Genomic DNA, 9,171 nt, shown 5'->3' on the forward strand with positions numbered 1-9,171 from the left:
GCTCAGGCAGGAGGATTGCTTGAGGCCAGGAGTTGGAGACCAGCCTGGGCAACATAGTGAAAACTCTGTTGCTACAAAAAATTTAAAAAAATAGCTGGGTGTGGTGACACCTGCCTGCCGTCCTAGCTACTTGGGAGGCTGAGTGGGAAGATTGCTTGAGTCTGGGAGGTTGAGGCTACGGTGAGCTGTGGTCATGCCACTGCATTCCAGCCTGGGTGACAGAATGAGACCCTGTGTCAGAAAAAAATAAAATAAAATGCTATTTGTATTTTCATACATATTGCATTGAATCTGTAGATCACTTTAGGTAGCATGAATATTTCAACAATATTAGTTCTTCCAATCTGTGAGCATGGGATATCTTTTCACATGTGTGTTTATATCCTCTTTAATTTCTTTCATCAGTGTTTTATAGGTTTTGTTGTAGAGATTTTTCACTCGTTTGGTTAAATTTATTTCTAGGTATTTTTTGTAGCTATTGTAAATGGAATTGCTTTCCTGATTTCTTTTTCATTTTCTTCACTCTTTGTGTATAAATCTGTTACTGATTTTTGTGTGCTGATTTTGTATACTGCCACTTTACTGAATTCATTTATCACTTCCGGTTGTTTTTTGGTGGAGTTTTTAGGTTTTTCTAAATATAGGATCATGTCGCCTGTGAACAAGGATGGTTTGACTTCTTCCTTTCCAATTTGGATGCCCTTTATTTCCTTTTTTTTTTTTTAACTTTTATTTTAAGTTCAGGGGTACAAGTGCAGGTTTGTTACATAGGTAAACATGTCATGGGGGTTTGTTGTACAGATTGTTTCATTACCTGCCGAGACCAGACACCAGCTCCATCATGGAGACCTTAACTCAGTGACGCTAGAGGAATTAAAGACACACACACAGAAATATAGCGTGTACAGTGGGAAATCAGGGGTCTTGCAGCCTTCAGAGCTGAGAGCCTTGAACAGAGATTTACCCACATATTTACTTACAGCAAGACAGTGATAAGCATTGTCTCTATAGATTATAGATTTATTAAAAGTATTCCTTACGGGAAACAAAGGGATGGGCTCTGGCTAGTTATCTGAAGCAGGAGCATGTCCTTAAGGCACAGATCACTCATGCTATTGTTTGTGACTTAGGAATGCCTTTAAGCAGTTTTCTGCCCTGGGTGGGCCAGGTGTTCCTTGCCCTCATTCTGGTAAACCCACAACCTTCAGCATGGGCATCATGGCCATCACGAGCATGTCACAGTGCTGCAGATATTTTGTTTATGGCCAGTTTCGGGGCCAGTTTATGGCCAGATTTGGGGGCCTGTTCCCCAACAATCACCCAAATATTAAGCCTAGTACCTATTAGTTGTTTTTCTTGATCTTCCCCCTCCTCCCAACCACCACCCTCCAAAAGGCCCCAGTGTGTGTTGTTTCCCACTATGTGTCCATCTGTTCTCATCATTTAGCTCCCACTTATAAGTGAGAAAATGCAGTATTTGGTTTTCTATTCCTGTGTTAGTTTGCTAAGGATAATGGCCTCCAGCTCCATCCATGTCCCTGCCAAGGACATGATCTCATTCTTTTTTTTATGGCTGCACAGTATTCTATGGGGTATAGGTACCACATTTTCTTTACCCAGTCTATCATTTTTGGGTATTTAGGTTGATTCCATGTCTTCATTATTGTGAATAGTACTGCAGTGAACATACATGTGCACGTGTCTTTATAATAAAATGATTTACATCCCTTTGGGTGTATACCCAGTAATAGGATTGCTGGGTCAAATGGCATTTCTGTCTTTAGGTCTTTGAGGAATCACCACACTGTCTTCCACAATAACCAAACTAATTTACACTCCCACCAAGAGTATATAAGCAAGGCTTTTTCTCCAAAACTTTACCAGCATCTGTTATTTTTTAACTTTTTAATTGTAGCATTCTGACTGGTATTAGATGGTATCTCATTGTGGTTTTGATTTGTATTTCTCTAATGACCAGTGATTTTGAGCTTTCTTTTTATATGATTGTTGGCTACATGAATGCTTTATTTTGAAAAATGTCTGTTCATGTCGTTTGTCCACTTTTATAATGGGGTTGTTTTTTTCTTGTAAATTTGTAAAGTTCTTTATAGATGCTGGATATTAGGCATTTGTCAGATGCATAGTGGGCAAAAATTGCCTCCCATTCTGTAGGTTGTTTGCTTACTCAGTTGATAGTCTCTTTTGCTGTGGAGAAGCTTTTTCGTTGAATTAGATCCCATTTGTCAATTTTTGCTTTTGTTGCAATTGCTTTTGGTGTCTTTGTCATGAAATTTTTGCCCATGCCTACGCTCTGAATGGTATTGCTTAAGTTGTCTTCCAGAATTTTTATAGTTTGAGGTTTTACATTTAAGTCTTTAATCCATCTTGAGTTAATTTTTGTATATAGTGTAAGGAAGGGGTTCAATTTCAATCTTCTGCATATGACCAGCTAGTTATCCCAGTACCATTTATTGAATAAGGAATCCTTTCCCCATTGCTTGTTTTTGTCAGCTTTGTAAAAAATCAGAAGGTGGTAAGTGTGTGGTCTTATTTCTGGTTGTGTATTCTGTTCCATTGGTCTATGTGTCTGTTTTTGTACCAGTGTCATGCTGTTTTGATTACTGTAGCCCTGTAGTATAGTTTGAAGTCTGGTAATGTGATGTCACCAGCTTTGTTTTTTTGTACTTAGGATTGCCTTGGCTTTACAGGCTCTTTTTTGGGTCCATATGAATTTTAACATAGTTTTTTCTAGGTCTGTGAAGAATGTCAGTGGTAGTTTAATGGGAATAGCATTTAACCTATAAATTGCTTCAGGCAGTATGGCCATTTTCACAATACTGATTCTTTCTATCCATGAGCAAGGAATATTTTTCCATTTGTTTGTGTCATCTCTGGTTTCTTTGAGCAGTGTTTTCTAATTCTCATTGTAGAGCTCTTTCACCTCCCTAGTAGCTGTATTCCTAGGTATTTTATTGTTTTTGTGGCAATCGTGAATGGGAGTTCCTTCCTGATCTGGCTCTTGGCTTGACTGTTGTTGATGTATAGAAATGTTAGTGATTTTCGCACATTAATTTTGTTTCTTGAGACTTTGCTTAAGCTGTTTATCAGTTTAAGAAGCTTTTGGGCTGAGACTCAGGTTTTCTAGTACAGGACCATGTCATTTTTGAATAGGAATAGCTTGACTTCCTCTCATTTTTATTTGAACGCCCTTTCTTTCTTTCTCTTGCCTGATTGCCATAGCCAGAACTTCCAATACTGTATTGAATAGGAGTAGTGAAGGAGGGTATCCTTGTCTTATGCTGGTTTTCAAGGGGAATGCTTCCAGCTTTTGTCAATTTAGCATGATGTTGGCTGTGGGTTTGCATAGATTGCTCTTATTATTTTGAGGTATGTTCCTTCAATGCCTAGTTTATTGAGACTTCTTAACATAAATGGATTTTGAATTTTATCTAATGCCTTTTCTGCATCTATTGAGACAATCATGTGGTTTTTATCCATAGTTCTGTTTACGTGATGAATCACATTTATTGATTTGCATATGTCAAACCAACCTTGCAACCTGGAGATGAGGCCTACTTGATCATGGTGCATAAGCTTTTTGATTTGCTGCTGGATTTAGTTTGCCAGGATTTTTTTGAGCATTTTTGTACTGATGCTTGTTAAGGATATTGGATGTCCTTTATTTCCTTCTCTTGCCTAATTACTCTAGCTAGGACTTCCAGTACTATATTGAATAAAAGTAGTGAAAGTGGGCATTCTTGTCTTGTTACAGATTTCAGAGGAAAGGCTTTCACCTTTTTCATGATTCAGTATGATTTTAGCTGTAGACTTTTCATATATAGCTTTTATTGTGTTGAGATATGTTTCTTCTATATACAGCTTGTTGAGAGTTTTAATCATGAAACAATGTTAAATTTTACAAAATGTTTTTTCAGCATTTATTTAAATGATCATATGGCTTTTGCTCTTCATTTTGTTAACGTGATGTATCATGTTTGTTGATTTGTATATGTTGAACCGTATTTGCATCCCTGGAATGAATCTCACTTGATCATGATAAATGTTCTTTTTAATGTGTTGTTGAATTTGGCTTGCCAGTATTGTGTGGAGAATTTTTGTATCTATATTTATCAGGAATATTGGCCTGTAGTTTTCTTTTTTGTTGTATCCTTATCCTTATCTTTTTTGCTGTATCCTTATCTTTTCTGTTGTATCCTTATTTGGTATTGCAGAAATGCTGGCACTGTAGAAGGACTTTGGAAGTATTCCTTTCTCTTCAATTTTTTGGAATTGTTTGAGTAGGATTGGTACTAGTTAAGTGTTTAGTAGAATTCAGCACCAAAGTTGTCAGGTCCTGGGCTTTTTTTTTTTAATGGAGAGTTTTTATTGGTACTTCAATGTCATTACTTGTTACTGGTCTGTTCGGATTTTCTGTTTCTTCATGGTTTAGTCTTGGTAGGTTATATGTGTGCAGAAATATATTTATTTCTTTCAGATTTTCCTATTTGTTGGCATATAGTTGTTCATAATAGTCTTTAATGATCCTTTGTGTTTCTGTGGTATCAGTAGTAATGTCTCCTTTTCATTTTTGTTTTAATTTATTTGGTTCTCTCTTGTTTTGTTTTTTTGGTTTGTTTGTTTGTTTTTTACTTAGCTAAAGGTTTGGTGATTTTGTTTATCTTTTCAAAAACAAAACAAAACAAAACACAAAAACAAATTTTTGAGTTTCTGGAGAGCTGAACACATAGAGGTTCCCAGAGAGTGGCATGCCCAGGGAGGGCGTGGAAGCTCTGAATCACTTCTGTCAGACCCATCTTATACACTTTTCATCCGTGTCTTTTAATATCCTTTTAATAAATCAGTAAACATAAGTTGACCTTTGGGTGACCAAGATGGGACCTGAAGCAGGCTTCCATTGACTCCTGCTGCTTCACTGACAGCTGGCATCCTGGTATGGGCATGGACTGTTTTTGTCCAGCTGAACCTGTTGAAGGTTGCAGTAGCTTTTGTAACCTTTCAGGAGGCAAAGGGGACACTTTCCCTTGGACCCTCTAGTTTTGGCACTGTGAGTAGGACACCAAAGCCATTCTGCTTGAAGCTGCAGTGAAGGGAACCCAGAATCTGACAAGTCAGCAAAAGGAAATTCATAGAAAGAATATTGACAAGTACTTGTGAACACAGATTTCTCGTAACTTTCAAGATAATACCATGGGAAAAGTAAAGACTTTCAGGACTTCAGTTAAAAAGCTGATGTGGGCCTGGCGTGGTGGCTCATGCCAGTAATCCTAGGACTTTGGAAGGCAAAGGCTGGTGGATCGCTTGAGCCCAGGAGTTCAAAACCAGCTTGGGCAACATGGCAAAACCCTGTCTCTACTAAAAGTAGAAAAATTAGCCAGGTACGTCGTCCCATGCCTGTAGTCCCAGCTACTCAGGAGGCGGAGGGGGGAGAATTACATGAGCCCAGGAGGTGGAGATTGAGCTGAGGTGAGCTGAGATTGTGCCACTGTACTCCAGCCTGGACCACAGAGCAAGACTCTGTCTCAAAATAATAGTAATAATAATAATAATAATAATGATAAAAAGTTGATGTTCTCATGAGGGTTGCTAACCCAACATCAAGCAGACCAAAAGTTAATTACATGGGACTGAACTGATAGAAAACTGATGCTTTTTATGACTTTTTTGGTTGAAACATTACCAATTCTTTTTCTATTTTGTTTTCAGAGCCAAACTTTTTTTTTTTCTTTTTGAGGTATTTATAGCTTACAGCAATTGGGTGGAGTTTTATGAGCAACATTAAAACATTTGCCTTTCTTTCGACCTGATTTCTCCAAAATTTGGAAACTATTTGAATGTTCTTATTTTATGGCAATATAGATATTTTCATAAGTTCAATAAGAATCTGTCTTCCACAACATAATGACTGGAATGTCACATTTTCGGAGATGACCAGACTGCCTTGAGGGAATGAAATTGGCTTTATAAGACCAATCGACTTGGAGAAAGACTGGCCTGGTACCTTGTCTACATGGTTCTTTTACAAGGTTCCTGACCTTACAGTAAGAAAAGAAGATCAAATTCTGACAGGCCCAGGAACCTCAGGATAATTAGGGACCTTGAGAAGGCAGGAATTCACCCAGTTTGTGTAAGTATTATAGCAAAGTCTAGTGGTGAATTCATGGCTTGGCTTCCCAGCCTCAAGAGGCTTTGAAAGTCTAATCTGAAATTTGTTACGAAAAAGCTCCAGTAAAGCCAACTTACAAAGCTGTCATTAGGGCTAATCACTATTCTTGTTGCATTTCATACAAATAAGCAGGTCAAATGTCATGTGGACACGTATTTTAGAAGTCAGTTGGTCCTACTAACATTTACCTTTGGTAAAAAACGGGGAACTAGAGAAAGAAAAACTGTTTCACAGGAAACGATATACATTTTTTATTAGATTCTAGCCCTGACCACTGTTTCTGAGTTTTTATTATTTTCCTACAATTTGGACTAAGCTCTGAATTATTTCTTGGCTACAACAAATCTCTAAAGAAGAACCTGGATTTAATTTTCTTCATGATGTTTTCAGTTGGCTCCCTAATGAAACTGGTTGTTTTGTTTTTTTTTCATTATTTCATATAAATTCTCTTTTTGTTTATAATCCTTATATATTACTTCTTCCAAGAAAACTGAAATGATGGCATTTCCAAAGACTAGAGATGATTCAACAGGTGATAAATCAAGGATCTTACTGAGGTCTCATTCTATGCCACTCTGTGATGCCATCCTAATTTTACTTTTGAGTGCTCTTAAAATAAAAATTCCTCACTGAGACTTGTCCTCCTTCCCTCCTCAGTGTGAGACAGGACTCTCAGAAGTGAGCTTTCTGACACTTAGATTTTGATCAGTTCTTTCAAAAAGAAAGATTTCGCTCAAAAGGGAGAAATGAGAAATCTTTAAATTTTTAGGCTCAGAAAAGCATTTAAAATGTAACAGCAGTCAAGTCTCACTACCCCTTGAGTGAGATAATTACCTCTTGAAGCCACCTGCTATGTGGGCTTTAGACTAACTGACAGCAAGTAGCTATACAATGCCATACACACTATCGTTGAACAGTGGATAGCCAATCATTAGCCAATGTCATTTTCGTAAACCAATGAGAATTGCTGATGAACAACTTTGGTAATCGCCCATTCTCCTAATTCATCCTTTGTTTTCTTTAAAAACCTGGGTCTGTTGCTTGTTCTCTGGAGCACTCCCCAAGACAACTTGGAAGCATGTCCTGGGTTACAGTCCTAAATCTTTGTGCTTGAATAAACTCTCTGTAAACTAAAACACAAAACAAAATGAAACAACAATGATCTTTTATATGGTTTTCTTTGGTTTCAATTTCATTTGTTTCTGCTCTAATCTTTACTATTTTTTTCCTTCTAATTATTTTGCATTGGGTTTGTTCTTGCTTTTCTAGTTCTTTGAGCTGTGTCATTGGGTTGTTTATTTGAAGTCTTTCTACCTTTTTTTTTTAAACTGTAAAATAAGTTTATTGGTGGTAACATGGTATAATTTACTCCTGATACCTGATGTTACAAACTGTAGGATCCTTGAGATATGCAGCATCCTTGTATGTAACTGGCATAAACCCTATTATTTGAGGTCTCTTAATTGCTTTTGTGATTTCTTTCTGTTTCTTCCCACAAAGACCTGTTTTGTGCCTTCCACGAATGTATCCAATAAATGGAGAAATAAACTGGGACAAAAGCTGTACATTCTTAACATCTTACATGCTTTCCACACAAGATACATTTCTTAAGGGCTTCTTTATAAGAATTTTCCATTGGAATGGGCAAGTCCTCGTTGGTGGATATCTGTTTATATTGTAAACAACCTCTTCTCCATAGCACCATGTGAGTCCCGGGATGTGTAAGGCTAACAGCAGCCATTACGAGGTGTGTCAACTTCTTCCTCCCCAGACCACTGCAAACAGCAACCATAGTGGCCATGGTTCCACATTCCTCCACTGGTTCTACCTTTTTATGTTGGCATTTGTTGCTATGAACTTCCCTCTTTGAGATGCTTTTGCTGTATCACACAGGTTTAGGTGAAATGAGTTTCTTGTAGATAGTATATAGCTGGGTCTTGTTTTTTGTTGTTGTTGTTGTTTGTTTGTTTGAGACGAAGTCTCGCTCTGTCGCCCAGGCTTGGTATGCAGTGGCATGATCTTGGCTCACTGCAACCTTTGCCTCCTGGGTTCAAGTCATTCTCCTGCCTCAGCTCCTGAGTAGCTGGGATTACAGGTGCATGCCACCATGCCTGGCTAATTTTTGTATTTTTAGTAGAGATGGAGTTTCACCATGTTGGCCAGGCTGGTCTCAAACTCCTGACCTTGTGATCCGCCCACCTTGGCCTTCCAAAGTGCTGGGATTACAGGCGTGAGCCACCTTGCCCAGCCATGGGTCTTGCTTTTTATCCATTCAGTCATTCTTTGTCTTTTAACTGGATAATTTAATCCATTTATATTCAAGGTTATTATTGATAGGTAAGGGTCTATTACCACCGTTTTATTTGTTTTCTGGTTGTTTTTTAGACCTTTTCTTCTTTTTTCCCTCTGTTACTGTCTTCCTTCATGGTTAAGTGATTTTTTTCTAGTGGTATGTTTTGATTCTGTGCCATTTATTTATAGTGTATCTATTACAGGTTTTTGCTTTGTGTTTGCCATGTGTACAACTTTGGCATTTCTTGTAACACAGATTTGGTGATGATGAATTCCTTCTGCTTCTGTTTGTGTGGGAAAGTCTATCTTTCTTTAGTGTTTGAAGAATAGCTATGCTGGGCACAGTATGCTGGGTTGGTAATTTTTTCCTTTAGTGCTTCAAATACAGCATTCCACTCTGTCCTTGCCTGGAAGGTTTCTGCTGAGAAATCCACCGAAAGCTGTATCGAGTTTCTCTTGCATTTGGTATGTTTTGTTTCTCTTGCTGCTTTGAGCATTTCTTTCTTTGTCTGATTTTTGTAAATTTGATTATAATGTGCCTTTAGGATTTCCTCTTTGGGCTGAATTTTATTGGTAACTTCTGAGCTTCTTATACCTGGATGGTGTCATTTTTTTTCAGATTTGGAAAAATTTTAGCCATTGTTTATTTATTTATGCTTTCTAGGCCCTTTTCTCTTTTTGTCTCCTTTGGGAAT

At 37.7% G+C, this 9,171-nt stretch overlaps 1 pseudogene; it reads right to left on the reverse strand.

Annotated features, from left to right (window-relative positions):
- Positions 1–7,549: 7,549 nt before the first annotated feature.
- On the reverse strand, positions 7,550–7,985 carry LOC108535943 (28S ribosomal protein S18c, mitochondrial pseudogene; annotated as a pseudogene).
- Positions 7,986–9,171: the final 1,186 nt, after the last annotated feature.

This window comes from Rhinopithecus bieti, unplaced genomic scaffold (assembly GCF_001698545.2).
Source record: "Rhinopithecus bieti isolate Rb0 unplaced genomic scaffold, ASM169854v2 scaffold_13247, whole genome shotgun sequence".
Lineage (NCBI taxonomy): Eukaryota > Metazoa > Chordata > Mammalia > Primates > Cercopithecidae > Rhinopithecus > Rhinopithecus bieti.